The 19247-nt window shown below is 35.2% G+C and overlaps 1 long non-coding RNA gene across 1 annotated transcript; it reads left to right on the top strand.

Annotated features, from left to right (window-relative positions):
* Positions 1-541: 541 nt before the first annotated feature.
* LOC119708817 lies at positions 542-18966 on the top strand. The gene is made up of 2 exons (XR_005259226.1): positions 542-6095; positions 16517-18966. It is a non-coding gene; the product is annotated as an uncharacterized LOC119708817 (long non-coding RNA).
* The last annotated feature ends 281 nt before the right edge of the window (positions 18967-19247 follow it).

The raw sequence follows: 19247 nt of genomic DNA, 5'->3' as shown, positions 1-19247 counted from the left end.
AAGCTTGGGTACTGATGGCCATGGTCAAACTCTTCCAGGCAGACCCAAAATTACAGGGTAAAAAATGTTGAAATTAAGATGAAATTGGATGTAAAATCTTTTGTTAAAAAAGCTTCCAGTGCTCAAATGAAAGTTGTATACATGGCATTACAGCAGTCTAAAGTTGTCTGCCATATCCAAGCACTTTTTATTCCCTGGAGAAAATTGTAGGCCATGTAGGACCTCAGACAGTTCCTGTAAAATGCAAAGCATGTCTACATTGCCCTTTACAGTGAAATAGTAAAGTTTGCATACTGTTTTATATAATTTTAGGAAAGTAATTATCAAAGAGAGCTGAAAAATAAATACATGAAGATAGAAATGATACCTGGTTTTCATTGCATACTTCTATTTCCTCCATGCATATGCCATAACTAAAATAAATATATATTTATATATATAAATATATATATATTAATTTATAAATGTATACTATATATTATACACAATAAATTTACACAGTGTAAAATTTATAATTTTACACTTATATGTGATAAGGTATATCACACAGACAGTATTTGCTGTACTACGTAGTACATACTGCATGCTGTATGTAACATACAGTGCAAGTTGATGTATTCTGTGCTTGTAAATAAATCTGTATTTATATTATACTGCATATATCAACATTATATAGAAATAGCAGATTGTACAATCATATGTTAACCATTACAGGCATAAACATCTTCTGTATATACCTATGTGCCTCATGCAGCTTCTTTCAATACCTCTTTTCAGACCATTCTCTGTAGGACGGGTGGTCTTAATTGACTCACTGTTGCTGTGTGCTTCATTGCATTAGATGTTTTCTAGTGCAAGGCAGTCAGAACATAAGCTAGCTGCAGGTATAACTGTGGGGTTCTGGCCCACAGTTGGCACAAGTTCAGATACAGCATGCTAAGTGCCTCCAGCCTGCTTAAAGGCACAAAAATTACCATGAGCCTTCAGACTAGAAGTTGATGTATGAATTAATTTTTTACTTGGACTTTGATTGCAGTGGTATCATGTTTTTAAGTGAATACACTCCTCTGTGTGTGTCTGTAGAGTGAAGGTGCTGAAGTGATTTGGTTCTCAGTTTTAGATTGAAAAACCCTGTTGGCATTTTGTATCTTTCCAGTCTTCCCAGTGCACCTTTGCTGTAGGAAGTCCATTATTCAAATTAAAAATATTTAAGAAGTGATAGCATTAATAATTTCTGAGTGAAATTTAAGAAGCTACTAAAGGTTCAGAACTCTGTATGCATGTGTGTCTGTCTGTGTATGGGAGTGTGGCATTCTGTATTTTTCAGTGAACTAATTGTTAAGAAGAAATTAAATCAACTGTTAAGAAGAAATTAAATCAACTAATATATGTACAATAAGAGCCACCTCTCTGGTTGTTAATTTTGTGTCCAGTTGATAGATTTTTGTGAGGTTGCATGTTAAACACTATCCTGTTTTGGTTGTAATAGCTTGAGGTTTTTTAGTGATATTACCATAAAAGACTTCAAAATATTATTTTTTCACTAGAGAAAAAAAAAATGCTACAAATATTGAATACCTGATGATACTTTTTGTAAGTCTCTCCACTAACAGTTTGGGTAAGTCCCCTACTGGAATAGTCCCTTTCCCCCACATGCCACTTGACAAACAGTTTTAGCTGAATCCAGAATTTTACAGGTCCTCTTCTAAGCTTAGAACTTCTCTGCTACATTACAGGTTGTGTCTTCTTGTTCCAGAGTCTGAATCTAAAGGGTGCATGTTTACGACCATGTGTTGTTCTGGCCTACGTTGGATTACATTCTGATTGCGTTCTGTTTTTTCTGCGCTGATTTTTGTTCCATAAATACACATCTTGAACTTCTCTCATGTCCATAAGCAGGCTGGTGTGGTGTGTATTCTTGTCAAATCCAAGTGATACACAGGATAATAACATGAGTATTGTATTGGCAAACCATCTAGGCCACCTTGTGTAAGCTTTATATCAACTGCTAATAATTGTCAGCCTGTGTCTCACTCCACATTCATTCATACACGCAGCATAACATTTATGTCACTAGCATAACATTTAATCCTAGTCCTGTTAGTGAAAGAGGTACATGTACTTCAAGTTTTGTGATAAAATTCATATAAACATAACTAGAACCTAGAATTCTATGATAATATATAGCCAGAACATGTCTTTCTATTGAGGTTTGTTTTCTCTGTAACCATCAACCATGGCCCAATCAAATTGTTTTCTTTTGCAGCTCACGGTGACACAGAACACAGCGCATTGTAACTACAAGAACAGACTCAACTGTGAAAGATCTCTATCAGGCATCACAGAGAATTTGAGGCAGCTGGCAGTTATCAGCTGAAGCAGTTAGTCAGTAGAACTGTACAAGATAAATAGATAATTGAAAAGCCATCTGGAAACCTGGGAGAGATAATAAGCCTCTCTTCTAGAAGTGAGGTAACAACTCAGGTAGGTCACAGATGAACTCAACTCCCAGATCAGTGCTTTGCCTAATAACACTGAAAATACAGCAGCAGTTCATGCCTGTCAGTTCTGAAGTAGTATTGAAATTGTTGTTGGAAAGGCAGTTTGGCATATTCAGTTATACAAATCATTATTGCAATAGAGTGAAGAAGGCTTGTACTGCTGAAAGATAGGTGACCAAAATCCCAGGAGCAACCCGGCTGTTTGTTAAATTACAGTTGCCAAAATAGAAAACTAGTTGCAGGCACTTTTTTACCCTCCATGCTACTTTGTTTATACTGCTGTGCAACTGGTACCATTCCTGCCACACTGACCACGGTAGTCTGTGGGGCAAGTGACTTCTTTCTTTGTGAAATTTATATTTATATGAAGATAATGGAACTATTTTTGTTTTATTTACCATGAGCACAGAGAATGGAGGGGACAGGCCAATGTCTATGAGTGAAAGAATGTGTTGATCTTAGTAGCTGCATTTTAAAAGAGTCCTGAAGAGTCTTTCTGTTCAAGTCACTCTTATGATTCTCAAATTTCTGACTACAGAAAGTGTGAAATCTTGCATGAACATGCAAGGAAACTGATGCCATTTGTTAACTCCTCTTGCTAGGTTCTGATTTCTTATAGAACTATATTGATTGTAGGGAAGGAACATGAGATATTTTTGTGAGAGTGGGCACAAAAAATAAGTTTTTGGCCTTTTTCAAAAAAGAAAGTGACCTCTTTCCTCCAGATGAGTGCTTGAATTGATCCACTGACATCTGTCTATTTTGTTAAACCACTCAGGTGGATCACAGGAAATAACTGATGCCAGTGTAATATTAATTCTTGTGGAGCTGAACACAACAAACAAACAAAAACAACCCCAACCAACCAACAAAACAAAACAAAAAAAAAGAAGACTTTTGCTACAGTACAGTAGCTAGGAAAGCAACATATTAAATTCTCAAAATACATTAACAAAAATTTGTATGTGTCCATGTTGCTGGCTGCAGAAATAATGTGATTCATTTGAACAGTCTCTGTAAATCTTAAAAAGTAACTGCTGTTTTTATTTTTTAGGTATTGTTCCAATATCTGTTTTGGACATGAATTAGCTGTGCACATATGTAAATTCTGCTTCTATGTATTGACTGTTGAGTATGTTTTCCTTTCATATCTCATTTTATTACTGCTAAAACAAAAAAAAAAAAGGCAAAGCTTTAAAGCTTACAAGTGCATGAAAAAATTTAAATTAACATTTGCTGGTTTGAAGCCTGATTCATCTTTTCATTATAATCCTAGTGATGGACTTCGGTCAGTCTAGAGCCATTTTTATATCAGTTTCTCAGTTCAGACACAAGTGTATAATTGTAAATAACCATTGTGTTATAACTATATAACTATAATCTAACTTCATTAGATTACAAAACTTCTTAGGTAGCAGGAGAATTTTCTTTCTGACTTACTTATTTTTATTTTCTTTTAAAAGAAGGTTAAATGAAATAGCCAAAATTTGCTTTTTAGATAAAATTGCAGAATCTTCCTAAGTATTTATTATATAAGAATCCAATATAACAATAGTTATAATCTAAAAAGATGTTGGCAACATGCTGTTGTAAACACTGCAAATAATACTTAGAATAATATGCAGAGTCAGAAGTAAGAAGGCATCACTCAGAAGGAAGCATCCTTATAATTAGGATAGAAACAGATCTATTTTACTTTTTTCTTTCTCTTATGAGTCCTTTGAGTATTTCAGTCCTTTTCCTGTGCTGTGATCCAGATTCAACAGGAAAAGTGAAGAATAAATAGTTCAGCTCAGGCTCACACTGTATAACTGAGATTTAGGCTCTACTGTAGGAGGTCTGAACAGAAGAAGGTATTAGAAACTCTTTGTGATCAAGTTCTCTAATTGTGCAAGAAGGGAGAGATCCTTCATTATCTGGTTGTGCTCAAATATTAAGCCAGTACTCTAAATCTCAGGGGATAAAGATGTCTGTTTTATATAGGCACATGACTTAGATTAACTGTTCAGATAAACATCATGCCTGAGTGTTTCCAAAGCTCTTTGCTCTATTATCAGGAAAAAGGAAAAGGCTTCCCCCTAAAAGGTTCTGAATTTCATGATGGAGGAGCTTAAACCCCTGCTTGTTTGAGAGCTGGCTGCCTAAGGAGCTACGTGTGAACCCTCCTGCAGCTATAATACTCTGAATAAGGCCCTTGAATGTAGATAGCTTTGCAGAAATGTTAAGCATCAGTGAGCATACTCTGATGGGATCATATTCTGCACTCAAGGTAACATGACAGTCCAACTCCTGAGCAGGTTCACAGAACATAATGAATTTCTTCAATACCATGAGTACATCGAACTAATCTTCAGTACTTCACTTGTTATTCATTGTGATGAAAGCACTGGAGTATATGATCAAAATCATACATGAAGAGCTTTCACTTCATGTCATTATGTCTTATTATTATAATCTTGGTTTACTTTGCAGCTCACTTCTGAGATAATCACATTTTTACAGAGTGGATAAAACTTTAGAAATAGAAGTATGGTTGGAATGCCAGTGCTTGGCATGCTTCAAAACTGTAAAAATCATTAGTATATAATGCATTTATTTTCTCTACTGATTAGGTCAAAAATGTGTGTCTACATTTTAGGGGACACATACCAAACAAGTTCTTCTCCTAACACACAAATCAACACCAGGAGACTTTTGGAGAAGAAAACAGACAATATTTACGTATATGGTTCTAAAGTGCACTATAAGGAAGTAGAAGTCAACTTTCCATTTGGGGAAGGTCTCAGGTCGCTGATCCAAACCCTGTTTTCCCAACAAATGGCAACGGCAATGTGTTTGCAGGTATTCACATATGTCCTCTTACTTATTGGTGACTTTCTTGTTCTTTAACAATAAGGCCTGATGTAACTTCTGCTGGTGCCCCAGGATCACACTATTTTGATTTGTTTATTCCACAAAATCAGTAATAATCATTTCTTTTTTCCCATTTACATTTTTTTGTCAGTCATTATCTCATTTCAGTCATTGTCTCATTGTCAGTAATGTCTTTGGATGCACAAGTCTGATACTGAATTGGTCTTCAAATATCTACTTCTTATCAAATAGCTTGAACTCTGCAACAATTTATTGTGGTCTCGGGTGAGACTTAGGTGCAAATTGAGACATTTTAGGCATCTATATGGGAGGGCTCAGGTGTAAATTGTATGTGTGAACTCTTGTTCTAGAAAAGAATCAATGCAATCTGTGGACCCTTCTTGATGCCTTGTCTGCTGATGAACTTTGCTTTGCAGAACAACTCAGAGGGAGCTGAGTTGTTCTCTAAGCTCCATCTGAGCACAAACAAAAAATATGGCATGTGAAATGTACTGTCAGTTTCTGTCTTGCAGTTCTCTACAGGAAGAAATTCCCAGAAACTGGAAAAATACATTTAAGAATATATTTTTATATCACTAAGTTCCTGACAAAAATAGTGACGAGAACTTTCCTGAGTTTCTCCCAAAGACAAATCAGGATTCCGTAAAATTGTTGGATCTTTGCTTGTCATTTGCTGTGACTTGTACACATCATACAACAGTACCTGAAGCTATTGGCCAGGTAAAGCAATCTTGGATATCTTTGTGTGCTTTTGTTCTGAAAATGTGTATCAATGTACATCCTGGATCTCTCAGGCTTATTCAATGCATTTAAGATATTAACACGATTATTTGAGTTGGTAACTTGAAATAATCTGACACTGCATTTATTGATGCACAAGATTATTAAGAATTTTGTGTTGAAATGTCTTACTTACCTTAAAGTTCCATGTGAATAAAATACTTTGCTTTAAACTTAGTTTTTCATTTCCTTTGTAGTGATTCTGTCTACTGTGGAGTCATTCATCCCTTATCCTAGAGATTTTTGCTTCTCATAGCACCAACACCACAGGGTTTTTTAGGGTATTGGGTTAATCTGAGGATCTCCAGATAATATACTATGGAGTAGGTTGGAATCCAACCATAAAATAAGATCAGAAAGCAATAGCAGAAGAAACAGTCGAAGTTATGGTCAAACCAAGGTTACAGCATGTGTCTACTGCCCCAGCTAGAGACAGAGCCTAGACAGCCTAGACAGCTGCAGAGCAGTGGCAGCCAGCCAGCATGCCTGAACAGATGAAGATGAGGCCAAGAGGAGGAGTACTTAAATCTCACATATTAGTTGCTCTAATATAGAATGAGCAAGCTATATAAGAACCTTACATACTCAGAAAAGAACTAGAACAACTAGTTGGAAAAAAAGTCCTTGAAGTTCCTTGTGCAACTTTTCAAATAGAAATTATCATAGCCAAATTACTTAAAAATACTAGCTTTTAAGATGCACTTAGTCCTAAAAATTTGTGTATACTAGGTATATCATAAACAATCTTTGCCCTCAAATACATGATATACTCAGTAATTATTTTTTTTTTAATGTGAGGCCATTAAATTGAGGCCATGAGTCCACAGGCACATTACAGTTTATGCAAAGGTAGTCCTGGTTTTCCTTCTTTGGCTGGGAATTAGAATCTGTTATCCCAGCAATACTGTTTTTAGTATCCTAACTAACCCACTCTTTGTGTGGGCTAGTTAGGATACTCTGCTGTGTCTTGTGTACTTTAATTGTTCTTTCAACAAAAAACAACAACTATTTATGAAAACCTTGTTTCTCTCTGAAAAGTACATTTTTCAGATGTAATGTGTAAGCTGTGTTATTTCTGCTGTCTGTCTAATAAAAAATTATTTTTCCCATTCTATTTATGAAAGATATTATTGCTTTACAGGATAGTTGCAGACCCTGACACAAAGATATAGCAATTGAAAACTAGGCAATTAAATAGCTCAAAAAGGAAGAAAAGAAATGCAATTCAGAAAGATCTATGCAGAGAATCCATAGCTGTCTGCAACCCTCCCCATTACTCTGTGTAGGTATTACTCAGGATTATCTATGGAAACAATGATGTCAGAACCAGTTCTTTAAACCTTTTCAATTTTCCAATATGAAAATATCCAATAGAACTGGATAGAACTGGGATTTTTTTAAAGTCAGTAGAATTTTTTTCATTAAATTTTAGTTCATCTGTGCTGTATACTGTGTATATTTTTTTCTTATTAAATAAAAAATTCTTTCCTGATAAGGACATCTTTTGAAAGCACTTCTTAAAATAGACTAGCTTGATGCTGTGGATAGTGCTTTGACATTGAAGAAAACCAGTGAGATGCAAACAAATTCTTGCAAGGCTGAAATTGATGCCTGTATACTTTAGAAATGGTTTGAGTCATTAGTAGATTAATAGGCTGCACAGAGAGCTGGATCTTTGAAAGAAGTCAGTGAATTAAGGGCAGACTATTACCTTGTAGCTCCCATTAGCCTGCACATTAACCATCTAGATCTACAGATATTTCTGTCCCATACAAATCACTGGAATAATGGGTATAGGTTTTATATAAAATCATCATGGCCATAAAATGGAATGTAGGAACAATTTACCACTACTGCAATTAAAATGGCCAAAAATAACCATACATTTGAATAGCTTTGTCAGGATTTTTATCCTCAAGAGCCCACCTATTCACAAATCTGGGGTAGCTGAATAACAGAGACTTAGGTTTCCTGGTAGGGTTTGGTTTTATTGTTTCAGTAATAGTTCATAAAATCATTCAACTACTCTCATAGAAAAGTACAGTTTGACAAATCTGATAGAAAATGTAGCTGCTCTTGGCTGAGAACAAAGGAATGGCTAAGAGGACCTGTCAGCTATGATTGCAAGCTACTCTTCCTATCCTTTATCTTTCAAACAGTGATGAGTTGTGGTGACAGACACACTGAAATACAGCAGCCCCTTCCAAAGGGCTTATAGTGTTCTGTGTGCACAGCAAGGTCATAGGAAAGTTCATCAAGGTCACAAACATTCCACATTAAAGAGTTTCATCATGGGGAGGAGCCTTTGCCAGTGGCATTTGGAATTTCAGTTACTCTAGGTTTGATTCATGAAACCTAATGAAACTTGCAAAGTAATAGCTACATTGGAGCTAAGCATCTTGTCTTATTCTCAGTGATTAGAAATAGGTATCTGAAGGCCACAGTTAATTTCATCAAAAAGGTCTAAAATGAATCAGTGGAATTGTTTTCTGGAGCTACCCATTTGTCTCTGTTGACTATAAAAGGCAGTGTGTTGGTACATGTATAACAGCAACAGTTTTAAAATCTAAAGGTAAATGAAATTTCTTTACTTCTGACTTTTCCCTCATTTGCATATTGCCATCCTTTTTCGTGTGAAAAGGAATCAGTGGACTCAAAACAGATTTATCATAATGCATTTGGCTGATTTTTGACTGCTCAGTAGTTCTTTATATCCACCTTATGTCCTATAGTACAATAGCTAGTCACAGACTTCAAATTTTGGGTGATACTTCTACATTAGATAAGCACATTTTTAGTTAAACTGAAGAAAATAAAACCAAAAAGCCATGTTATACATGCTAACTTAAGAACTTTCAGGGTAATAGAATTTCTTCTACAGTCTTCAACATTGAACAGGGACAAAAATGGAAAAGATGAAGTTTGCAATATCTTCCCTGATTTTATTTTAGATGCAATGAGAGAAATTTCAGCCTGGTCCTGCCTGGCCACCTATGTATGCACCTAAACATAAAGACAAAGCTTTGTTGGTCACTTCACTTAACCGCAGGTTGCTAAAATACTCCAAAGTTGCTAACGTGCCCCATTTGAAAAGTGTACTTTGAAAGGGTCCTGTAGTGTGGATATAATATCCAGTAGAAGCTAAAAAATAACGCAATTTTGCTGTGTTTGTATTTTGTGTAAGTTGTAAAGAATCTTCTTCCAGATGGTGTGAACCCCCATTAAACTTTGCAGGAACAGGAGTGTTTTATTCATTGACAAGCCCTAAGCTACAGCTAATGAACCCAGGCCAGCAATGCAGCTACTGCAGACCTGCCCTCAGCTCCAGCTGAGCTGGGATATTCATGGAGAAGATATTTTTTTGATGTGTCCAACATCTCTTTGCTGAGTGTGTTCAGACTTGGCACAGTAGAAATACTCAATGTTCAGCTATTTTCTGCTTTGATAGCAGATGCTGGTGTTCAGTGAGTTTTTTTTCTCCTACATATGACAGCTATATTCTCAGTTTCTTATAGACTTCATAAAAAATTAGCTAACCAGAGCTACAAAAATACAGTAAAAGAAGTAATATTAATTAAAAAACTCTGCCTACCAGTCTTCTTGTAGTGATATGGATCATTTAGAATTGTCAGCTAAAATAAGGCAATGACACCCAAAGGATGTATAAGGCAAATTGGATGAACTTATAACGAATACAATTTCCATTCGTTTCTCAGTGAGAATTTTTAAAGAAGAGAAAGTTGGAAAATTATAGTCATGTTTTGAGTAAATACAATGAGACTGATTTCTTGTTTATAAACCAACATTCGTGTTTTGTTATGCATATATGACTATATGGTTTATTTTGTCTTAGAGAAGTGTGTTATTTAGTACTTTTGTCATACATTCCTGTCATTATCCTGAACAAAGAGGGTGAAGATATTGTGGCTTTTAAAAAGGCCACCCAAACAAGCAGCTCACCCTCCAAAAGAAAAAAAAATCCAAAAATTCTGATGGAGGAAATCTCTATCTATATTGGAGTAATATTTGAGGTAATTTATTGGTGTATTTTCTGATTATTTCATTTTTTCTATGGGTATGGTAATTATTTTTATTGTGAATGAACTCAGAAGTGTTCAGATTAGCAAATGAGTGCTTTTCTAAATTTTAATAGTGAAAGATCAATAAGGGATTCTAAAATTACTTGTGACAGATCTCAGCAATAACAGAGGAATATAGTTTTCAATTAATTTGTGTACTTCAGGGCATTTATGTCAATGAGACTGATTATATGTTATGGCTGTGCAAAGAATTGATTTTTAATTTAGTTTCCAAATTAAGCAATAAAAATATTTTTTATTCTGAAAAACAAGTGTTTTGCAGTTGGGGTTTTATTTATCCACTTTAGTTCCGAGAGTAATGAAAAAAATCGCTTAGTTTGAGACTAAAATGTCTTGTGGCCTTGTATTAACAATTTTCTTCAAGCATAGGTAAGAAAAAACAAAGAAGATGGACCAGATCCAGACAAAGCTGCTGGAGAAAGCCAAATCTTTCTTTCTGTTTGAGTGTTATAACATCCATTTGCACTGTGCGCCTTAGATTTAGTTTTCAGTTTAGCTTACAGGAATTAAATCTTAAACTTCTCTGATCCTAAATGCCAAGTTGTGAATGGTTTTGAAAAGAGGACAATTCTACCAGAATTAAGAGAAACCTCATTTCCTCTCTTCTCTGCATTATTGTCAGAATATCTATAGCCCCAGGAGAAATTAACAATTTAAACTATGAAATAAATTGTTTCACATTCCTATCCTCGGTCAGAAAGAGAACAAACCTGAGTTCAGGCAAGAACCATAAGAGGTGGGATGTGGAGTGTATGTAGGCTGGGAAATTTATGGATAGGCTATCCACATGTTTGGGATACTCCATTTTATATGAGACATCACTGAGTCAGAGAGAACGATAGCTTGATAATATGAAGTTCAGAAAACCTTTCCAGAACCACTGGATTTAAAAACACTAATGAAATACCATAGAGTTAAAGCTAAAAAATGCTCTCTTGTTTCTGCTTTGTACCCTGAAATTAAGATGCTAACCTAGGATCTGTGAGAAAGCTGGGAATTGACTCATGTGTTGTATGAATGTCAGGATCAATAGATTAAACAGGCATTATGATAGCCCTACATTTGTGTGTATGTAATGAAATTTTGAAAATTCTGGTAATGAGCACATTTGGCTTGCGCTCACATCATTTTGAAGGGTCTGAAAATGCATTTTGGGGAAGAATTTATACTTTGTCAAATTATCATCATCATCATCATCACCATCATCTCTACTCACGTTGCCTTATCTGAAGTCAGCCTTAGCTGCAGTCCTTCAATGGATGAAGACAAAGCAGAAATAAAAAATACCATTGGGAACACAGCACAATAAGGGTGTTTGCTATGGAGTATGTTTCATTTTGTGTCATGTGACTAAATTACTGCAGTTACAGGAAAGGAGAGAAGAACTATTTCTATTTTGTCAAATGCACCAAGTGTTGGACTTACAGAATAAATACATTTGACTTTAAGAACTGAAAAGCTTAAATGCAGATTCAGGAAAAAAAAAAAAAAGATACTGATGCATTGCAAATTTGGAACATGACTGTATGAAAAAGGGCAAATTGCAAATACAGCAGCAGCTCCCTCTATTCCTATGTTTATGGGGTGTAGTGACTTCCTTAGCTCTATTTGGACAGATCTTGTTTGTCATGTATCTCAGTATTTTTAGACTGAAGAAAGGAACATCAATCAGAATGACATCAGATCCTATTTCCTGCCATGTTAGTACTTTACTTCCTTAATACAAAAGTCTTCTTTGTCCCACATTCACATTTACACTTACACACAGAAAATTAAGAATAAGTGAGTTTTCACAATCTGATGGTTGCAGTTTGTGGATGAGATTAGAGCCTAAATTAAATCCAAATTAGTAAAAGGAAACAAGAAGTTAGAAACAAGAGGAAACAAGCACCTATTAGTGCTATATAAACTTTTTTGAAAGAAGGAACATAAATGATGCAAATTATATTTATTTAAACAAAAATTACTCTTGATTATGCAGTTTTGAAGTTTCTAGGGAAGTCATGAAAGTGTCTTACTGGGAAGCTAATATTTCTTGGAGAGGAAGGGTGCATGCACAGTGCTATCAGAGGTTTCTTTCTGTAAGTCTCAGAAAGAGGATTTCAAAGGACATTTTTGGCAATCAAGTTCAATTTTCTGCTATTTCTGACTATGTTGTTCCAATAATTTTTAAGATTTGGACATCTACATTAAAATGAACTTTTCTTCCCAGAGTTCCTCAATATTTTCTTCCCAAAGCACCTCACTCCAAATGGATGCATTTTAGAGCTTCTCTTATCTGATAAGGGTTATGATCTCTTTCTACTGAAATGGGATACAGTATTAGCCATATCCAAGGTTTCTGTTTACTCTCCTTACTCACATATTTATCTTTACCTTATTTTGACATTGCTTTAAAATTAAGCTCTGAATTAACTTTTTGAATATGTCTTTATTTTATTCAAGCTCAGGGTGCTCCCTGTAGTTATTGACCTATTAGCTGTGTATAGACTCAAGAAAGGATAAAACTTATTCATTCAAAGATCTCATGATGTAAATATATGAGTGGAATAATTTCTTTCACTGCCCTATGTAGTTAGATAAAGCTGTCCATTAAGAAGTGTATTAACACAAGAATTTTCATCAATCTATGAAGTTTACCCAGGTTCTTAATTGAGGCCATTCACCACAGTAGGCAACCATTGATTTGACAATAATCTTGGGATGTCTCATGCAGAGAACAATTTTTGAAACACACCATAATAATTTTGCCAAAAGACAGGTAGTTATCCTCTCCAAAGCTGATCATTTTTTGCTCCATTTGCAGAGGCTGAGCAGATTCTCTCCCTGCTTTTTTCCCATTCAACTTCCTACTCAAAAAAGAGTATAATCCTTAACTCCTTCAGCACTGAATTCCCTCCTTCCTACAGCTATTCTAATTCAGATAGTAGCCTTGATATTATTTTTATGGAACAATGTCTTTTGCTAAGACCTTTAAAAGTGATTTTCTGTGATGCACATATATTGAATGTTTGGTTCTATGCTTTCCATACCTGAAACTGATCAAAATGTTTCAGAAGACACATACACTTCTGCTATTCTGTATCTGGAGATGTCTGTATGTAATGAGCCCCTCTTTTTCTGTCTAAAGCTTCGTAGTAATGTATACGATTGCAAAATTATTTTGTCTTGAAAAATTTGAACTCCATTATGTTTTAGAAACCTAAAGACAATTTCCCAAAAGATCCAATCTAGCAACTGCTTGTTGGACAGTCTCATGAGCTGGCAAGAGAGAGTTCAATCTATGACAAGACACAAGTGTTTCCTTCAGAAACCGTTGCCTGAAAAAATGTGATTACTGGGGTGCGCTCACTTGTTGCACTTCTTAGAGCTTGGAGCTTCCTGATGGAAGGCATTATACGTAGGTTTTATCTCTCCCTAGATAATTTTTGCACATCACATTTAGTGTACGATTAAAACAAAACAATAATACCAACAACATTATTCACCCACTATGAAGCCTATCCAAAACCAACATTTTTAGCTGGGTGCTTTAGATATCACTGTCAGCCCCAGCTAAGCTATAGTTATTGGGAGGCAGTTTACTAAAGATATGAAAGCTGTTGATTTAAGCTTGTTGGAGTTGAAGGGAAAGACATGATGCTCTGCAACATATTTGTACAGTGAGCTACATTCAAAGGGTAGTATCAGATGTGCTTTAAAAAAGGTGAGCCCTTCTTGATTGTTTATGTGTTTAGCCTAAGGAAAGAATTTAGCACTTGGATCCAAAATGCTTAGTGAAGTCACTTTAGACTAAAAAAAAGAAAAAAGAGAAAACTTCATATAAACTCCAGGCCCTCATACTAAGAATGTGTGACCCATAAATAGTTAAGCCTTGACAAGTTTAGTGACTTTCTGTATCAGCAGTAACGTTGGCCTGCATCTTCACCCCTGCAACAACTGGTGACACTTCCTACTTGTAACAGCCAGGGAACTCTCTTCCCCTCTAAGGACAACTGACACAGACTGGCCACAGCCACGTAATATTCTTAGCCTTGGGCCTGTATCTGGGACAGATCCTTGGATCCAAAGATAGAGTAATGAATTTTCATTTTCTTTATACGTCAGTTAATATGTTTGAAATAATGAAAGAATGTTGAAGCCCAGAATGTTGTATTCAGAGCTTGTTACTGAGGGCATCTGTTACAGGTTCTGAGGAGTCATAGACAGGACTTGTGGGTGTATTTAAGGCGGAAGACTTGCTAGAATAGTGTTGGAGGGGATAGTAGGTTAGCAGGGGATTGCAGGGTGGAGAGAGCTCTGGGTGGGGGAATGGCCCTTGGTTCTTGCAACACCAAGCATTTTCCAGAAGACTAGGAGGATACACGTGAAAACCATGCCAGAGAGTATGTAAATTATTAAGCAGAATGAATGGTTGTGTTTAGGGTTTGAGCTTGCTCTTTAGTCCTACTTTACTCAGCAGTGTAGACATAGACAAGTGAGATAAGGTTTTACTGCTGGGGCCATTTTCCCCTAATCCAAAAAAGTTTCAAAAATGAGTAGGTGAGGAGATAGATAACGTCCGGCTGGTTTCAATAACAAGGAGTGGGCAAAGGTTGCACAAAAGGCTTGGTTTTCCCCTTCACAGCTGAAGTAAACTATTTTTTTACCCTCTACTACACATAAATGTTTAGCAGATTTTTTTTAGAATGGGAATGCTGCAGGGACACCAGAGCAGAAATGGAGATTAGACGAGGAAACCAGATAACAGAGGTGCAAAGAAAGAACTATGAATGCGTTACAAACCCAGAACTACAGAAGTGAGTAAAGAGAAGATTTAAACAGGACTTTCATAAATACAACAGATTGCAATGACACCTTCATCCTAGGCTCACAACAGATCTTTGGAAGGATTATTGATGTCACTCCTATGGTATCATATTTTTTTCAGGTATTTGTTTTAAATAGCAGTTCCAAGTAATAAATAGTCTAGAGATATGTCAGTAAAACAGAACACCCTCTTGAATTTTAAAGAGGATCTGATACATCTTTGGACAACCCTGGTATCCAAATCCATTTGCCTTAAAAATTATTAAAGTAGACATCATCTTTTGAAATGTTTTGAGACAGTATATACATATATAAAATACAATAAAATGAGAAATACACAGACACATTCAAAATATAAGCATGGAAATATTGCCATTTATTTCATTCTTTATAGATTTTTTATATTATCACTTAATTCTAAATGATCATTTTGTAGTTATCAAATTTACTCAAATTCCTACATTAGTATCATTTGCAAGTCTTTGGCTGAAAATTACTGTAGTCAATTTTTTAAGGGCAACAGAAACAACAAGAAATTTTGCAGTTGGCAGGTTTCTGAAACTAATATTATGATACACAAAGAAAAAGATTCTAATTGTATTAATTTAAATTAATTGTAATTATATTGCAATTTAGTTGTAATAGTGTTTTTAAAATACAGAACACTGTTTTTGCTTCTTGAAAAAATCTCTTTTATTGTAATTTTCCTCACAACATTCCATGCTGATGGGTTTGTGATGCATTTATTTGAAGGAATGTTAAATCACTTTTTAAAACATTGTAAGTGATCATTGCGTTACACACTTACACTATTTCTTTCAATAAGACAAATTTAATGCTGTGACTGCATCCTCAGCCAAGTGCATGAACTGCAGTAGAAATGGGGATCTGAAAAGGGCTGAACTGGCATTCATTCTCTATGCAGTGCTTTTACCTTTCAGTTTCAGAATGATTTTTGAGACTTAGAAGGAGAGGTACTTCGCAGAATAATGGCCCGAAGTGAAGAAGATCTGATCAAGCCTTTTGTCATTGAAAAGTAAATCAACAGCCTGCTGGTTTAAGAATCTCATGGACATGGCTTTATAGTGTCTCTCTGAGAAATTTCTAAATTTTCAAGGGGATAAGCAAATCTGTAAGAAATGTTTGCAGAGAAATCAAGATCCCAGGTAGGGAGGGAGGGATAACATATAACTGTAACACACTTGATTCCTTTGATGATCCCCCGCTATAACTCTCTCTTACTTCTGGCAGGAGCACTAACCTATTATTTTTTAGTGCATTGACAGCAATATAAAGCTGCAAAGGTACTGAATCAAATACATTATTTACTAGCAAAGATGACAGTGGAAAAAGCTTGAATGACAGCTCTATGCTCTGCATTACCATCTAAAGATGAAGATCTGAGAACAAATCTGTCATAAGGGCTTTGTACCATAAGAACTTCTCTTTCAGAACAAAGCCCAAAGGGCTGCAATCACGTACTGATGAGCCTGAGAAATCCGCATGACCTTCATGACCAGGAGAAAAGATGCTGTTATGCTGTTTTGCACCTTCCAATGGCCAGTTACAAGCACAAATCCCAATGAACTTAAGTAGACTGCGCATATACTGTAATAAAAGGTTTTCAAAATGTCTTGCTTAAAAACATCTCTGATCTGCATAGATGAGATGATGATGATCAGCCTTAGCCACACACTCAAGTAATTTATTAAGTGTATGGATTTTGTCCAGATTCTGCTTGCTACTGTTTTGTGAGTTGCTGTCCTGGAGACTCTAAATCCTGAGGAAACTAAATTAATTTTCTCAACTGTCTACAGTTCTCTACCTCATTCGACAGTGACAAATATTGATACTATGTGCTATAAAACCATCTTTTTTTTTTTATTTTATATGAAAGAAATCCATCTTGGAACTAAACATCTTGCTACCAGAGTTGGTTTTGTTGTTGTTGTCGTTGTTGGGCTTATGTGATATTTTCAGATAGCAAGAGAGGCTGCTCTGTACTGTAATCAGGCACTCTCTACAGGTGGTATTATTTGACAGTGAAACTGGGACAACCTTTCTCTGTTCTTGCTTCTTAAAAGACAGGGAACATGTTCAGATGAAGTATACAAATATGATTGTGGATGAAGCGAGAAGAGCAAAATGCACTGACAAGGACTGGAAGGGGTTGCTGTAAATTTTGGTGACGGCATTTGCTTTGCATTAATCCTCTTCACCAAGGAAAGAATGCACTTTGTACAACAGATTGATTCGGGGTGTTTGGGAGACTGTGAATCCCTCATCAAGACAAGTTGAATCATTTTTGTGAGAGAGGAATAAAAAGGAAAGGAACAGCTCAACATCAGAGAAATGTTTCTCTGCAGGCAGAGAGCCACATTCAATGTTGTCCTCCTCTGTGTTATTTAGAGCAGAAATTAAAATACTGGTCTCATTCTGCTTTTAAGAGTGGAAATCCCATTTTGAGAAACAATGAAGTGAAATTGGTATTAGGTGTAGTTGTGTAAATAAGCCTGGTTATGCAGTAGCTGCAGTTTATTTAAGTAACTGCCATATTTCCAAGTTACTGGGAATGAATATCAGCATGCAGATATTTTCCATGGTGACATAAATGTTTCATGCCCAATTTTCAAGTAGTTGTGGTAAAATAACTGGCATTTTCCTGGCTGATGTGGCTGGATTCTTGTAGCATTCTTTTGTTAGCTGGTAAATCAGCTGAACAATCCATCGCACACCACAGGTTTTTTTTATAGTTTATGGTCATACCCAAGGAAAGCATTTCAATGGATGTCTCTCAGTAAAAAAAGGAGTGGCTATCTTGACTTCAGAAATGTAAGGCAAAGCCTTTGTTTGTTTCTTCAGTAAGATAACTACATTCTATAAATAGCTGTGATTTTCCCCTCAGAGATAATAAATTATCATTATCTTCTATAGCTTATTTTATAATTTAAATTTTAATTTCATTTTAAGGAAAAAGTGTAAGGGATCAGTAACAGATGAACCCACATTTATTGAATAAATTTTGAAAACTATAAAAAAAGTAATTTATATCTGAGTGCCTGATTTTTCTGATTAACAAGTAACAATATCAATTTGCAAGGTTGTAATTTCTATCACTATAAACTATTAATGAAATAATTATATATTGTAAAATTGGTGAATGTAAAGCTTCACGTTAAGCTCTATATTTTATGTTATAGGTTTTTATCAGTGTGTTTTGTAATATGGTAATGGAGCTTGGTAATAATGAAAATAGCATTATGACAGATGGGTAATTAAACAAACAAACAAACAGAACCAAAAATCAAAACAAACCAAACAAATAAACAAACAAAAATCAAACCAAGGGACAGGTGCCTGGATAGAAACATCTCTGAAATAAATGCTTACATAGTATTGAATTTGAATAAACAATTCAAACCCATTCTTAAATTTTTGTTTGTGAAGTATTTCCACACAATAAAAGCTCACACTTGTAGGTAAATTAATGTTAAAATGAAAAATTGCAGATGAAATTCAAGACTGATAATAGCACAGAAATGCACATAGAAAGAGAAACCAATCTTAGCTATAGATACAATCATATGCATCATTGTAACTGTTTCCACAAAAACATGAAAAGATCTCCATGAAAAGAGATCTAGAGAGGTTTTTATGGACAGTTCCCAGCAATCTCAGTTTGGTATAGAGCAAAGCAGGGAACATAAATATATTAATGTGTAACAGTGGTATGTGCAGATAGTAACTATTTTGTTAATTTCTGAAAATACAACACATAAATACAATAGATACACATAAAACCTCAAAAACTGTAAAAAGCATGGCGAAGGGTGTATGGCATAATGAGGTAAAAACTGCTTAGGACAAGTGGAAAATCAAATAAAGATTTTTTGTGTTTCAAATTCTGATTGCTTTCCTTTCAGATGTGTTATTTCCAGAGCATGTGCTTGGCATGTTTTTATCAAAAGGATAAATAATTTAGTATATTCCAGGATGATCTTTAGGATTGCATGTATTTTTTCTAAAAAATTGTTTGAAAACTAGACACTAAATTTAGTCTTAGCTATCCACCTTAACTATGCCACCTAATCAACAGGGAAAAACAGGTGCTACAGAAAAGGTCCAGCTCATCTTAATATAGTGATCCAAAATTGCTCCAGTGAGTTGTCCTTGAGGTGTCTAG

This window comes from Motacilla alba, chromosome 1A (assembly GCF_015832195.1).
Source record: "Motacilla alba alba isolate MOTALB_02 chromosome 1A, Motacilla_alba_V1.0_pri, whole genome shotgun sequence".
Lineage (NCBI taxonomy): Eukaryota > Metazoa > Chordata > Aves > Passeriformes > Motacillidae > Motacilla > Motacilla alba.
This window is presented reverse-complemented; position numbering and strand designations above follow the sequence as displayed.